Raw genomic sequence first — 15,809 nt, 5'->3', positions numbered from 1 at the left:
AATCTATGAAATGAGTAAAAAAAAAACGAATAATAATCATGGGAGATTTCAACTACCCCCAAATAAACTGCCAAGTAGGGAAAGGGGAATGGAGTTTTTACAGTGTGTTCGGGACTCCTTTCTTACCCAGTATGTGAGAAGCCCAACGAGAGGGGAATCACTGCTGGATCTAGTGATGCGAAATGAACCAGAGCAAATAAAAGTATGCATAGGGGAACATCTCGGCAATAGCGATCATAACATAATACAGTTCAAAATAATTAATTCAAAGATTGAGAAAGACATAAGAAAGACAAAAGACCGAAGTAAAAGATTGGGAAAAACTAATTTTGAGGGAATGAGAATGGAACTAGGGAACATAAACTGCAAAAAAAGACACCAGGAGATAGAACAGCATTGGGAAATATTTTAAAAAGTGATCAAGAGTGTTCAGGAGAAATATATTCCTCTAAAAAGCAAGAACAAACCAGCCAATAATGATGGATGAATAGAGAAAAGGGTAAAATTGAAACTTTAAAAAAAGGCATACTCTTAAGTACATAGACAATAAAGGAGGATGACAAAAGGGTATACAAAGCGATTAGGAAAGAAGTAAAAAAAAATTAGGAAATCAAAGAGGAACTGCGAAATTAAATTTTCACGGAATATGAAAAGAAACAGTAAAGTATTCTACAGACACATAAATAACAAAAGAAAAATCGAGATAGGGATAGGGCCACGAAGGGATGCACAAGATAAACTCACAGGTAATGACAGCAAAATGGCAGAAATATTGAATAGTTACTTTGCCTCAGTATTTATCAGGCAGACTAACAAGGTGGGTAAGACATTAGAGGAGGAGACCAAAATAGGTATGAAGAAAGGGGGAGATAATTGATAAACTAATCAAACTTAGAGGATAAAACCCCTGATCTGGATGGATTGCATCCGCACATTAAAAGAAGTTAGGGAAGAGATAGCAGAGACACTATTACATATACATAAAAATTCATGAGAAAAAGCAATATTGCCAGAGGACTGGAGGACAGCTAATATGATTCCTATATTTAAAAAAGGGAGACAGAACAAGTCCAGGGAACTATAGACCAATTAACATAACATTCATGGTAGGAAAGATAATGGAATCTTTACTCAAAGATGTAACAGAAAAACATCTCGAAAATGAAAATATAAAAAGTAGTCAGCACAGATTTCAGAAGGGAAGGTCATGCTTGACCAACCTTACTGAATTCTTTAAAGTAACAGAAAAAGTAGGCAATGCAGTTGTCTATATATACCCAAAATAGATTTAGATTTGCAAAAGGCCTTTGATAAGATAAGCGCATAGTAGACTCATGACTAACATCAGAGCAGGTGGAGTCAGGAGACAGGTAGCAGAATGGATGGCAATTTGTTTACAGAACAGAAAACAAAGAATAGGGGTTATGGGTAGATACTCAGACTGGCAAAAGGTGGGAAGTGGTGACCCACAGGGATCGGTGCTGGGACCACTGTTCACAATTTAGATCAACGATTTGGAGTCAGGAACCAGAAGTACAATTTCAAAATTTGCAGATGACAAAATTGGGGGGTGTAGTTAATACAAAGGAAGAATGCGTTAAAATGCAAGACGGCATTAATAAACTTACAGAATGAGTGTGTAATTGGCAAATGAATTTCAAATATAGTTAAGTGTGAGGTGGTGCATTTTGGTAGGAAGAATAAGGAGGCCACATACTGCTTGGATAATAAGTCTAAACGGGGTAGAGGAGCAAACGGTTATCAGGGTACAGATACACAAGTCATTAAAATGGTTAATAAGGCCATAAAAAAGGCAAAACAAGCACTGGGGTTCATTACAGGGTTAGAATTAAAAAGCAGAGAAGTTATGTTAAACTTGTATGGAACCTTGGTTAGACCGTGCAGCGTTCTGGTCTCCATATTATAATAAGGATATAGAGGCACTGGAGAAGGGGAAAAAAAGATTCACAGGGATGATACCGGAACTGTGAGGATATTCTTATCAGAAAACACTAAACAGGCTGGGAATCTTTTCTTTAGAAAAAAGGCTGAGGAGTGACCTGATAGAGGTCTTGAAGATAATGATAGGGTAGACATAGAGAAAATGTTTCCACTTATGGGGGAGTCCAAAACTAAATATAAATATAAGGTAGTCACTAATAAATCCAATAGGGAATTCAGGAGAAACTTCCAAGCTACCAAAGATTGGTAAGAATGTGGAACGTTCTACCACAAGGAGTAGTTGAGACAAATAACGTAGATGCATTTAAGAGGAAGCTACATAAGCACACGAAGCAGAAACGAATAGAAGGGCATGCTGATAGGGGTAGATGAGGTAGGGTGGGAGGAGGCCTGTATGGAGCATAAACACCTGCATAGTCTAGTTGGGCCGAATGGCCTGTTTCTATGGTGTAAACTCAATGTAATAGTGTATTGTTAACAGGCCCTGGATCCCCTATCCTAATGGTACTGTAAACCTATGTAGACATGATTCTATTGTCAGGATAAGCAAGCCAGTATTAGTAATGTAAAGGCAGTCACAGCAGGTTCTGCTCACACTCTCCCTGTGGTGACTCTACTAATATTGAGCCCAGCACACCAAAGTCTGGTACACAGATGTCACTCTGACAAGATGAGATGAAGTTACATGCAAATTTAACAACACTTGGGTTACTTTATTAAGACCTGAACATTGGTTAAACATCTGTTAATGTGCCCACAATTGGTACAAGTCCCATTTCCTCTCCCCTACATTATAACTCTCATACTTGTTCCCTATAGCAATAATAAATGCCTTAATTATGTAAATTAAATGTTAAAAGGCATCCCTTAGTAGAAATACTCCGTGATTTACACCCCCCTTTTACATTGCAGAACCCCTTCCAGAATGATGCCTGTTCTCAGTGCTAAATGCGCCCTTTACATTGCACAGTATATTCGGCATGAACAGGCAACAAATGCACAGCTACAATCCTTTGCACAGTCACGTTTGTCAATCTGGTCGAGACAATTTTCCAATGTCAGGAGATCACCACTAAACCGGGAGTAGATAAATAAATGACAGCATGTGCCACAAAATCACAATAGACATATCATTGGATCATGGTAGGTACAGCACAGGAGGCGGCCATTTGGCCCATCGTGCCTGTGCTAATTGAAAGAGCTATCCAATTAGTCCCATTCCCTAGCTCTCGCCCCACAGCCCTGTAAATTTTTTCCCTTCAAGCATTTACCCAACTCCCTTTTGAACGTTATTCCTGAATCTGCTTCCACCACCCTTTCAGGCAGTGCATTCCAGAACATTTCAACTCGCTGTGTAAAAAAATATTTCCTCATGTCGCCTCTGGCTCTTTGCCGATCACCTTAAATCTGTGTCCTCTGGTTACTGACCCTTCTGCCACTGGAAACAGTTTCTCCATATTTACTCTATCAAAACCCTTCATGATTTTCAACACCTCTATCAAATCTCCCCTTAACCTTCTCTGTTCTAAGGAGAACAACCCCAGCTTCTCCAGTCTCTCCACATAACTGAAGTCCCTCATCCCTGGCACCATTCTAGTGAATCTCTTCTGCACTCTCTCTAAGGCTTTGACATTCTTCCCAAAGTGTGGTGCCCAGAATTGAACACAATACTCCAGCTGAGGCCTAACCAGTGTTTTATAAAGGTTTAGCATAACTTCCTTGCTTTTGTACTTTATGCCTCTTTTTATAAAGCCCAGGACCCCTTATGCTTCTTTATCAGCCTTCTCAACTTGTCCTGCCACCTTCAAAGGTTTGTGTATGTGCACCCCAGGTCTCTCTGTTCCTGCACTCCCTTTAAAATGATACCATTTAGTTTATATTGCCTCTCCTCATTCTTCCTACCAAAAATGCATCACTTCACACTTCTCTGCCTTAAAATTTCATCTGCCATGTGTCTACCCATTTCACCAGTCTGTCTATATCCTCCTGAAATTTGTTACTATCCTCCACATTGTTTACTACATTTCCTAGTTTTGTGTCATCTGCAAGCTTTGAAATTATACCCTCTATATCCAAGTCCAGGTCATTAATACATATCAAAACGAGCAGTGGTCCTAATACTGAACCCCTGGGGAATATCACTGTATACTTCCCTCCAGTCTGAAAAACAAGTTCACCGTTACTCTCTGCTTTCTGTCCCTTAGCCAATTTTGTATCCACGCTGCACTGTCCCTTTAATTCAATAGGCTTTAATTTTGCTGACAAGTCTATTATGTGGTACTTCATCAAATGACTTTTGAAAGTCCACATATACAACATCAACCACACTACCCTCATCAACCCTCTTCGTTACGTCATCAAAGAAGTGTCAAGTTAGTCAAACACAATTTTCCTTTAACAAAACATATGTTACTGCAGATGCAAATCTGCATAGAAATTCCAACTTATGCTCAGGCTCCAAGACACTAGGACTTACATCTGCTATATATGGGTCATGTCAGTTCTCCTTATATGGTGAAAACTAAGATAATTGTACAAACAAAACCTCTATTAACCGCGGCTGGTAAAATGGCAGATAATCGAGTTTTCCCCCAGATTTCAGTCTGGTACAGCAATGCCCTTGGCACATGAACAAAGACAAGTTTAATGCAAAAACTGACTTGAAACTGTTCTTGATCTGTGTCGATTTATGTCAAGGCGGGAGAAGGTTGGTGTTAGCAGCTATGCAAAGAGCTGACATCTGGCACAAGGCTATGTTCTACGATAACTCTGGCAGATAACTGCAGTACAGATAACGAAGGTTCTACGATACAGTGTTCTTTTACCAAGCAGGAAAAACGTGAATCACTTTGATGGAACGTATTTGTTTGTTGCACTGTTTGAGGTGTTCTGGAATGCATTGCACACTGCAGGTTGTTAAACACTAGCCACAACAGCCCTGCACTAACCGTACAACTGTATAAATTAGGAATACTCAACACACCAACCTTAAACAGTGGAGAGACTTATGCAGATTAGTTAAGAAATAAGGTTTGACATAAGTAACAAGTCCTAAAGATTTAAATAAATCAACAAATTTATATTTATATTTTGAACAACAAAATCTGTTATTTAGATACTCCATGCTCAGTCCTTTGCTGTTCACTTTCATCTGTGATCTTAAGGACAGCATCAAAATATAAAATTTGTAGATCATATGAAAATGTGTGCAAGGATTGGTAATTCAGGGGAGATTAGTTGGTTGCAAGCTGATTTAGACATGTTAATTGAAGATGCTCATAATGGGGCGAATATCATTTAATGTGGAGAATTGCATTATGCACACAGGGCACTTGAGGCACACCAGTGCCAGGGATTGTAAGAGCAGGAAAGGGGCATGGGGTAGTCACTGGCCAGATGTCAGCTGTGGCTCAGTAGGTCGTGGGTTAAAGTCCCACTCCAGAGACTTGAGCACATAATCCAGGTCGACACTCCAGTGCAGTACTGAGGGAGTGTTGCATTGTCGGAGGTGCCATCTTTCGGATGAGACATTAAACAGAGGCCCCGCCTGCTCTCTCAGGTAGATGTGAAAGATCCCACAGCGTTATTTCGACTAACAGCAGGGGAGTTCTTCCCAGTGTCCTGGCCACTATTTATCCCTGAACCAATATCACTAAAAGAGATTGTTGTGTTTATCACATTGCTGTTTGTGGGATCTTGCTGTGCATAAATTGGCTGCTGTGTTTCCCACTTTTCACTGAGAAGTACTCTGTTGGCTGTAAAGCACTTTGGGATGTCCTAGTGATGTGAAAGGCACTATGTATCTGAAAGAAGAAAGACTTGCATTTATAGAGACCAAAACTAGGCACAGTACATTAAGTTTGGATGTATCAAAGCATCATATAATCCAAGTACAGTGCTCCTCATTTTGTACTTTATTGACCTAACATTACCTCCCAGATGCCTATTTCCTGTCCCTGTAGATACCTCACCTTCAGTGAATAATGGATATTAAGACTTGAGGGGATAGAGGAGGGCAACAAGGATATTTAAACTCATGTCTATGAGAGTGCACAGGGTAGTCACTTGCGAGAAATGTAAACTTGAAGGGGGGAGGGATATCAGGTTTTTAAAATTATGAAAAGTTCTGATGCAAATTTGGATAAGATATTCAAAGTGAACAGTGACTAAGACAAAAAGACATGCCTATAATACAGTATGGTTAAATAACTGTGAATATTGCTTTTCAGAGAGGTGTCAGAAACTCTCTCCGGTTAATGATAGATGCATTAAGTCGGGCTATTCTACAGTACTTTAAGAAGGGACTTAAGTTCCACTAGTGATGTGTGTCATGGGTAAAGGAGCCTGTCTGCAGTTTGCTCAATTACCTCATGGATTCAAGCAGGAATGCCCAGAGTTTTCCCTAAACCTACCCATAGGTTGGGGAGGATGGTCACTGAGAACTGATGGGCCTGGTGATATTTTCTCCCTTTCTCAAATTCATTTGTAATTGGGCACGTGCAATTTTGTCATGCAGAAAATGGTAGTTCAATGAAATACTTCCAATGCATTGGGGTTCAGCATGTACGTGCACTGCCCAGTGTGGTAATGAGCAATATAGACTGGGGAGGTTCTGGGTTCAATCCCCAGGCTGAGTCTCTCTCAGTTGGGGCAGAAGCGTGGAGTTAAGATTGGCCTCAACTTGGGCAGAAGAGGGGAACAAAATCTACCAGGACACCTCACTTCTAATCACTGTCCAGTGATCCCTGCCACCAAGTGCGCACCTGTGGAATAGATCGGGCCTGGTTGTGATACCAAATTGCCTGGCATCGCACCATCTGGACTCAGAAATTCAGAGTGATCACTTGGGCAAAGTAGAGGAAGAAACAGGAAAAAAAAACCAGGAGAAAAAATTAAATCTCACATCTAAGAAAATAACTGAAGTTACCTATACAAAATCTCAATATCAACCTTTCCAGAATCACCTTCCTGCTACATTATAAAGGCTGCGAATATGCTTATAACAGAGCACATTATTTTCTTCCTCTTTCTCAATGCAGTATCAGTCCGGTACTTTCAAACACTAACCCTGCCGCATCATTTGATGTATTGGCAAATCTTCAAAGATACTTTTTCTCACTACTAGAGCAGCACCATCATATGAACACCATCAACTCCAAGTCACACCCTATCCTGACTTGAATATATATCGCCACTCCTTCACTGTCACTGGGTCAATATACCCAACACCTTCACCACACGGACCACAGTGGTTCAAGAAGGCCCATCACCACCTTCTCGGGACAAGTAGCAACAAATGTCAGCCATGCCAGCAACGCCCCCATCCAGAGAATGAATTTTAAAAATACTGCAATAGAATCACCACTATTTAAAGGAAACCAGTAAGCTGCTTAAAAATATAAAAATGAAAGCTTACATCAGCTGGTGGGAATAATATTGAACTAATGCTTGTCAGTGGCAAAGATTAAAAACTAACAGTACAATGCAGGCAAAAGATACTTCCAGTAAATGAACGCACCTATTTTGCTGGTTGGAGGTCTATTGCCCTCAGGCATCTTACAATTAATCCCCTAACATAATGTATCACATTCAAGTATTCGCTAATTTAACAGGTGACTGGGGGTGGTGGGTTTAAACGGTAATACAATCGGAGGGGTTCTGGCAATGTCAGAAATCACAAGCAGTTTGTCAGACACCTTCCTCCCTGGACCATTAGACTTGTAACACATCCAGACATCTGTTACGCTATTTATATCAACCAACTCGACTCAACTCACAATGCAGCTCCTGTGAACAAATGTAGGGCATGAAATCAGAGCTGTGGCAAAACACTCTAACAGATAGTACTACTAAAGCACTTTAAAGTTTCAGTGCCACACAACTACTGCAGAATCATTCTTCACCCCCTGCCCCATCCACCGACTGCAGGAAGAGCTAATACAACAACTTGCATTTATATAGCACCTTTGACTTAGTAAAACGTCCCAAGACGCTTCACAGGAGCTTCATCAGATAAAAATTGGCACCAAGTCAAAAGGAAACATGAGGTTAGGTAACCAAAATCGATCCCAGAGGAGGATCCCAGAGGAGGATCCCAGAGGAGGATCCCAGAGGAGGATCCCAGAGGAGGATCCCAGAGGAGGATCCCAGAGGAGGATCCCAGAGGAGGATCCCAGAGGAGGATCCCAGAGGAGGATCCCAGAGGAGGGAGAGGTTTAGGGAGGAAATTCCAGAGCTTAGGGCCTAGGCAGCCGACGGCACGGCCGCCAATGGTGGAGCAAATGAAGTGTGCGATGCGCAACAGGCCATAGTCAGAGGAACGCAGAGTTCTCGGAGGGTTTTAGAGCTGGAGAAGGGATTTGAACGCAAGGATGAGTATATTAAAAGAGAGGTATTGCTGATCGAGTGCCAATGTAGGTCAGCGAACACACGGGTGATCGGTCAACAGGACTTGGTGCAAGTTAGGATACGGGCAGTGTTTTGGATGAGCTTAAGTTTACGGAGTGTGGAAGACGGGAGAGGCCGGCCAGGAGAGCATTGGAATGGTTGAGTCTGGAGGTGACAAAAGCACAGATGAGGGTATCAGTAGCAGATGGGCTGAGGCAGCGATGGAGACGGGCAATATTACAGAGGTGGAAGTAGGCAGTCTTTGTGATAATAAGAGTTAATGAAGTCAAACTATATTAAAACAATTCAAAGAATTTTATATAAATCTCATGAATAAAACAGGTCCTCATTTCACAATCCACTGTAATTGAATCTGCTCCACAGTAGACACTCTTTTTGCCAACATCACTGGGGAAGGTATACAATTCGGACCAGAAAAGACACTTGAAGGAAGCTCTTGCAAGGGTCTGAGAGGTGAGTCAGTTGGCTGAGCCTGAAGCAGGATACCTGAGCACCCTCAGCTAGGGAACAATGCATATCAACTGGGCAGGGAAGATTGGGTGGGCAGGAAGAGAGAGACAAACAGAGAAATGTTACGCTGGATACAAGATTAGGTTACTTTTCATGTCTTCCTGTTTTGGGGGCTCCAACATTAAAGGGAATTAGGGGTTACGGGGAGCGGGCAGGAAATTGGACATGAATTTAGATTTGAGGTTAGGATCAGATCAGCCATGATCTCATTGAATGGCGGAGCAGGCTCGAGGGGCCGGTTGGCCTACTCCTGCTCCTAGTTCTTATGTTCTTATGTAATCTCTCGCCAACTGGGCAAACACTTCAGATTTTTCCCAACCTTGAGCTCAAATGAGCTGCCAACAGGAATGCCACAGCCAAATAACTGGCATCCACTCGACACCCACTTAAAGTGGTACAACCAAGGCTTGGTGGGGGGGGGGTACAGACTTGCATCTCACCATTCTGTATTACACTGGACTGAAATACATCGCACCAATGTCACCTACCAAGCAGTTACTTGGGGAGTCTTTATACTGCAACTTTAGTAAGTATCACTGCAAAGTGACACTCACTTCACAACGACGCTAAGTGTGCAGTACAACTGCCAGAAAGAAGCAGTCAAGCAGGCCGTCGCACACTGCTTGGATTGGACTACAAGGAGTGCATCACCAGGATGCTCAGGGGTCCTCCATCTCTCTGAACACATTTTTCAATCTACCTGGAGTCATTTCAAAAGTTTATAGAGTGTGCAGATACTCCCACCAGTGCTATCTAAACACTGGATGAATTTTTAAAAAAGGACAAAATTAGAAAAAACGAAAAAGGCATACACTAAGTACATAGTCAACACAGGAGGGGATAACAAAAGGGAATACAAAAAGGTTAGAAAAAAAGTCAAAACAACAATTAGGAGGGCAGAGAAACTACGAAATTAAATTATCAAGAAATATAAAAATAGTGAAGTATTTTATAGACAGATAAAAAAGAAAATTCATGATAGGGACAGGGCCACTAAGGGATACGCACGATAAACTCACCGGTAATGACAGCGAAATGGCAGTATTATTAATTACTTTGCCTCAATATTTACCAGGGAGATTAACATGGTGGGCATGACATTAGAAGAAGAGATCAAAAAAGATATAAAGACATTTAAGATAGAAAGGAGGGAGATAATTGATAAACTAATCAAACTTAGAGAGGATAAAACCCATGGTCTGGATGGATTGCATCCACGCATATTAAGAGTTAGGGAAGAGATAGCAGAGACACTATTATATATATATATATATATATATATATATATAAAAATTCATTAGAAAAGGGAATAGTGCCAGAGGACTGGCGAACAGCTAATGTGATTCCTACATTTAAAAAGTCCAGGAAACTATAGACCAATTAGCTTAACGTTGGTGGTAGGAAAGATAATGGAATCCTTACTCAAAGATGTAACAGAAAAACATCTAGAAACCAAAAATATAAATAGTCAGCACGGATCTATGGACATGCTTGACCAACTTTATTGAAAACTTTGAAGAAGGAACAGAAAGAGTAGACAAGGGTAATGTAGTAGCTTCAATATATTTGGATTTTCAAAAGGCCTTCGATAAGGTACCGCACAGTAGACTCATGTCGAAGGTCAGAGTATGTGGAGTCAGGGGACAGGTAGCAGAATGAATAGCAAGCTGGCTACAAAACAGAAGAGAGAGTAGTGGTTAAAGGTAGTTACTCAGACTGGCAAAAGGACGGAAGTGGTGTTCCACAAGGATTGGTGCTGGGACCACTGTTGTTCACTATTTACATAAATGATTTTGACTCAGGAATCAGAAGTACAATTTCAAAATTTGCAGACAATAGCAAATTGGGTATAGTTAATACCGAGGAGGACTGCAACTAAATACAGGAAGGCATTAATAAACTCGCAGAATGGGCGTGTAATTGAGAAGTGAATTTCAATATAGATTAGTGTGAGGTGGGAAGAATAAGGAGGCCCCGTACACTTTGGAAAATAAGAGTCTAAATGGGGTAGGGGAGCAGAGGGATCTGGGGGTACAGATCGCTAAAAGTAGCGACGCAAGTTAATATGGCTGTTTAAAAAAAGCAAACCAAGCACTAGGGTTCATTTCTAGAGGGATAGAATTGAAAAGCAGAGAAGTTATGTTAAACTTGTATAGAACCTTGGTTAGAACACTGAGTACTGTGAACAGTGCTGGTTTCCATATTATAAAAAAGGATATGGAGACAATGGAGAAGGTGCAAAAAAAAGATTTACTAGGATGATACCAGAATGGAGAGGTTATACTCATCAGGAAAGATTCAACAGGCTGGGGCTCTTTTTTCTAGAAAAAAGACTGAGGGGTGACCTGATAGAGGTCTTAAAGATTATGAACGATTTGATAGGGTACACAGAGAAGATGTTTCCACTTCCAGGGAAGACCAGAACTAGGAGCCATAAATATAAAAAGCAAAATACTTCGGATGCTGGAAATCTGAAATAAAAACAGAAAATGCTGGAAAAGCTCAGGTTAGGCAGCTCTGACAAAAGATCTTTGACCTGAAACGTTAACACTGTTTCTTTCTCCACAGATGCTGCCTCACTTGCTGAGCTTCTCCAGCATTTTCCGTTTTTCAGCCATAGATATAAGATAGTCACTAATAAATCCAATAGGGAATTCAGGAGAAACTTCTTTACCCAGAGAGTGGTTAGAATGTGGAACTCGCTACCACAAGGAGTAGTTGAGGCGAATAACAGATGCATTTATGGGGAAGCTAGAGAATCACATGGGGGAGAAAGGAATAGAAAGATATGTTGACGGTGTTAGCTAAAGGGTGGGAGGCGGCTCATCTGGCATGGACCTGTTGGGCCGAATGGCCTGTTTTTGTGCTGTACATTCTATGTAATTCAATGTATAAACAGTAAAATTGTAACTACTGGGAGAGGAGTGCAAGCAGAGTTCTCCGCTGGGAAAGAGACTTGCCGTTCCAACCATTGGTATAAATGCCTTGCCTGGCTGGAGCTGATTTAAATGTTGCGAAAGTGCAGATACTCCTGAATTCTGCAGTTACTAGTCTCACTACAGCAGCTGCAGAATAAAGGCACCACCAAGTATCGCAGCAGAAGTCAATTTCAGGAACAGATGGGTTGGTTCAACTGCACCATTCGCCCCTGCTCTCCACTTCAAAGCTCCCGATGGTCACATAGGATGCACCTGAGATGGGAGCAAAGACCAGCAGGGCAATTACCCAAACAGACTGCTAAAATTTGGCTCCACTGCACAACTTGAATATCTTTCTAACTTAAGGCTGACAGAGCTGGAATTATAAAAGACGGTTTCCTTCCCTCTCCATCGTTTCTGACCATTCTGGAGTAGGTTCCACAGGGACCTTCCGGTACTTTGCCCAAGCTACCATTCGTCCAAATGTCAGCTTACCTCAGTTGGTAGCACTCTTAGCCAAGTCACCAGTTGTGGGTTCGAGTCCCACTCCAAGGCTGGAGCACATAATCGAGTCCACACTCCAGTGTAGTCATGCTACATTTTGAGATAGCACCCTTCAAATGAGGCATTCAACCAAGGTCCCATCTACCTGGTCTGGTGGTGCAGGTAGACTTAAAGATTCCATGGGACAATTGAAGAACAGGGAGTTCTTCTGATGCGCAGGCTGACATTTCTCCTTCAGCCTACACCATCAAAATACAGATCCCATCGCTGCTTGTGGAATTTTCCAGTGGCTGTCGTGTTTGCAAAGTAAATCATTACAGTACATATGAAGCTCTTTGGGACATTTTTCAAAGATAAAGAAAAGCATGCAAAATTTCTCCATCACCAAGTGCTAACTCAACTAGCAGCTTAAACCCTGCGCAAATCTGCTCCCGAATTTAATAGAATCGTACAATGATACAGCAAGGAAGGAGGCCATTTAGCCCATCGTGCCTGTGCTGGCTCTTTGAAAGAGCTATCCATTTAGTCCCACTCCCCTGCTCTTTTCCTGTAGCCCTGCAAATTTTTCTCATTCAAATATTTATCCAATTCCCTTTTGAAAGTGATTATTGAAACTGCTTCCACCACCCTTTCAGGCAGTGCATTCCAGATCATAACAACTTGCTGAGTAAAAAAAGTTCTCATCTTCCCTCTGGTTCTTTTGCCAATTTCCTTACAATTTTTTGTATTAGAGAAATTTTTTGTATTCTTCCAAGCCATTCACAATTCCTCAGCACTTACAACATTATTTGTGTAAACGTGACCATATTGTGTAACTGTTCTTACTACCTCCTCTTTGCACATTAAAAATATTGCAAATGCTGGAAATCAGATTAAGAGAGAACGTACACAACCAGTCTGTCAATATCTGAAAAGTGAACACAGGTTACCGCTTCGAGTATAGACGAAGGATCTATCCCTGGCACTTTAACCCATCTCTTTTCTCTTCAGATGTTGAGATCCCTACTGTGTAATCAGCGCTGTAAGTTTTGACTACCTTGCATATTCACTCAGGTACAACGATGTTAGTCACTCCCTCAAGCTGTCCAAGTGTCTTACATTCAGGAGTGTGCCCACAATGACCAAAATCTATGATCGCGTAACCCAGGGGTATAACAGTAAGACCCCCCTCGTGATCTGAACTGGATATTGTCACCTCATACCCGCTTCTCCAATCTTTCTGAAGGGGGAATGAAACATTCAGATGTTAATTCCATAGGCTGGTGGGTAAACTCAAAACTAACCTGAGGAAACATTATTTCAGAGACTGAGTGGTCAATCTGTGGAACAGGCTCCCTTGGTGGAAGCAGAAGTATTGATTCATTCACATAAATTAAACAGATTTGGGATACAGGATATGAGTAATTTGAGACTTGACATATAGTAAGTGTAACAGGCTTGGGGGGGGGGTGGGGGGGGGGGAAACAGGTGACTTTGGACCTATGGTTCCCAAATCTCTCCACCACTGGGGGTTTTCCTCACCTCATGTCTGGGTGTGTTGTAGACTCATTGATATAGACTGATTGCTACAATTAGTCAACAACTCCATTATCATTGTATCATGCGACTTCCAGGATGGTGGAAGGCCAACTAGATGGACCTTGGTCTTTTTACTTTTAGCAATTCCTACATTCCTATTTTACAGACAGCTGTCTAAACAGATCAGCCATGATCTTGTTGAATGGCGGAGCAGGCTCGAGGGGCCGGATGGCCTATTCTTTCTCCTATTTCTCGTTCTTGTGTTCCATGTTCGTACAGAGCAATAAATATAATCAAATCTCATTTTGATACAACTACAGTCCTCCTTGTAACAAGTAATAAAAATACACTACGCTACCCCAAGTAATGGGCTCGCTTAACTTTTCCTGCTCAGTCTTCTGATCCTGACTGTTCAGGGCTCAAAATTGGCAAGTTTCCTCTCGCTTGGCCTCTATGTCCCTTTGTCCTTTTCCCTGTGTGCTCCCAGCAAGTGAGAGGACTGTCCCTTTAACTTCATCCCCGTTGAGTGATTCACCAGTAGAGACATCAATAAAACAAGTGATCTCTCCTCTTCCCTTAGGTCTGGGTTTAAAGAACACCTCTCCCATTATTCTCAAAATGAATGGGGGAATCACCCTGGCTTAATAGACCTGAAACGAGGTAACTGTCCCCCTCAGTCTCTGTCTGAAGTGGACAGTGAGCTGCAACATTCCACAAACTGACTTGTCTAGCTTTAGTACACACTTCAATGCCTGTAACAAGTGGCTTTCTTTTGCAAATTTACTTTGTTTTAAAACACGGAAAAAAACTTTCCCAAATCCTTTCTGTGAAGAAAAAAAGATCAAAAATCCTGAAACTTGATGTCCAGTAGTTCTGGTTTTCATTTTCCCTTCACACTTTACCAGGCTAGCCTGTGTAAGGAAGAATTATGATCAATAGCCGGTTTACACTTCCGGATCGATTCAGTTCCATTTGTACTCCTCTCTGTCTCAAGTAGAATACATGCAAAGCAGCACTGAATAACCTCACTGTCCGTAAGGCAGAACAAACCAGCAAGGATTTGAATTAGACAAACAACAGGCCAATTTAAATGCATTTGCTAGAGAGCTGCTTTTAAAACAATGCAATATGCAAAAAGCCAACTTTTAAAAATGCACACACTTAAGGCCTTGCTGCAATGTACGTGCACACCCACATTAACTCTATTCGAGACTTTGTATTTGAGAATGTCTTAGCCATATTCTATGATACAGGCTAATCTGAAAAGTTTAATATATTCAATAGCTGGAAAAACCTTCAACAGTTGTCACTCAGATTTCAGTAAGTGTAATGACAGGTGTATGAATTTGTTGTTGCGTCCATTAGAACTGAAAGGGCCGAGGCTGTGTGGATGTAGATCTGGTCCTTCTGAATTTGGGTTGTGTCCGAAGAGAGTATTTTGAGCTGTACAATGGTGGGAGCAATTGTGAGTTTCTGGGCACAAATGCAGAGGATACTGTCGGCCATAAAGTTTACATGCATAGTCCATTAACTTGCATATATCGCAGGTTCCCGATACTAACAGATCTGTGCATTTGATTCAGGATTTATCCAGCAATGAGCCAACACAAATAACAACTCTTTCCAAACCACCAGGCCCCAAAAAATTCAAACATACCAGCAAATAAGGGACATAAGCACAAACAGGACCGAGTAGTCTGGGCTTCAAGAGTTGGATTATTAGGAGCAGTTGGATCATCCTTGCTACAGTTACAAAATAATACACTGTAGTACATAGTATTTTATAAGGACAGGAGTGTTACATCATCTACTGTGAACACCACAATGATCTGCCAATACTGAAGTAAATTCAAACCATTAGCTCACCACACACCATGCTTGACTGAATATTTTGAATTGAAGACAGCTATAATTCTGAATCGAACAGGATATATGAGGTAAATTGCGATAGAAGCTTGCAATTTTTGCATTAACTCTACAATACCACCT

General features: G+C 41.3%; 1 protein-coding gene across 2 annotated transcripts in view; it reads right to left on the bottom strand.

Moving 5' to 3' along the window:
* Positions 1 to 15,809, bottom strand: part of cep350 (centrosomal protein 350) — a 173,107-nt gene that overhangs the window by 140,856 nt on the left and 16,442 nt on the right. The window lies entirely within an intron of this gene.

This window comes from Heptranchias perlo, chromosome 9 (genome assembly GCF_035084215.1).
Source record: "Heptranchias perlo isolate sHepPer1 chromosome 9, sHepPer1.hap1, whole genome shotgun sequence".
Lineage (NCBI taxonomy): Eukaryota > Metazoa > Chordata > Chondrichthyes > Hexanchiformes > Hexanchidae > Heptranchias > Heptranchias perlo.
This window is presented reverse-complemented; position numbering and strand designations above follow the sequence as displayed.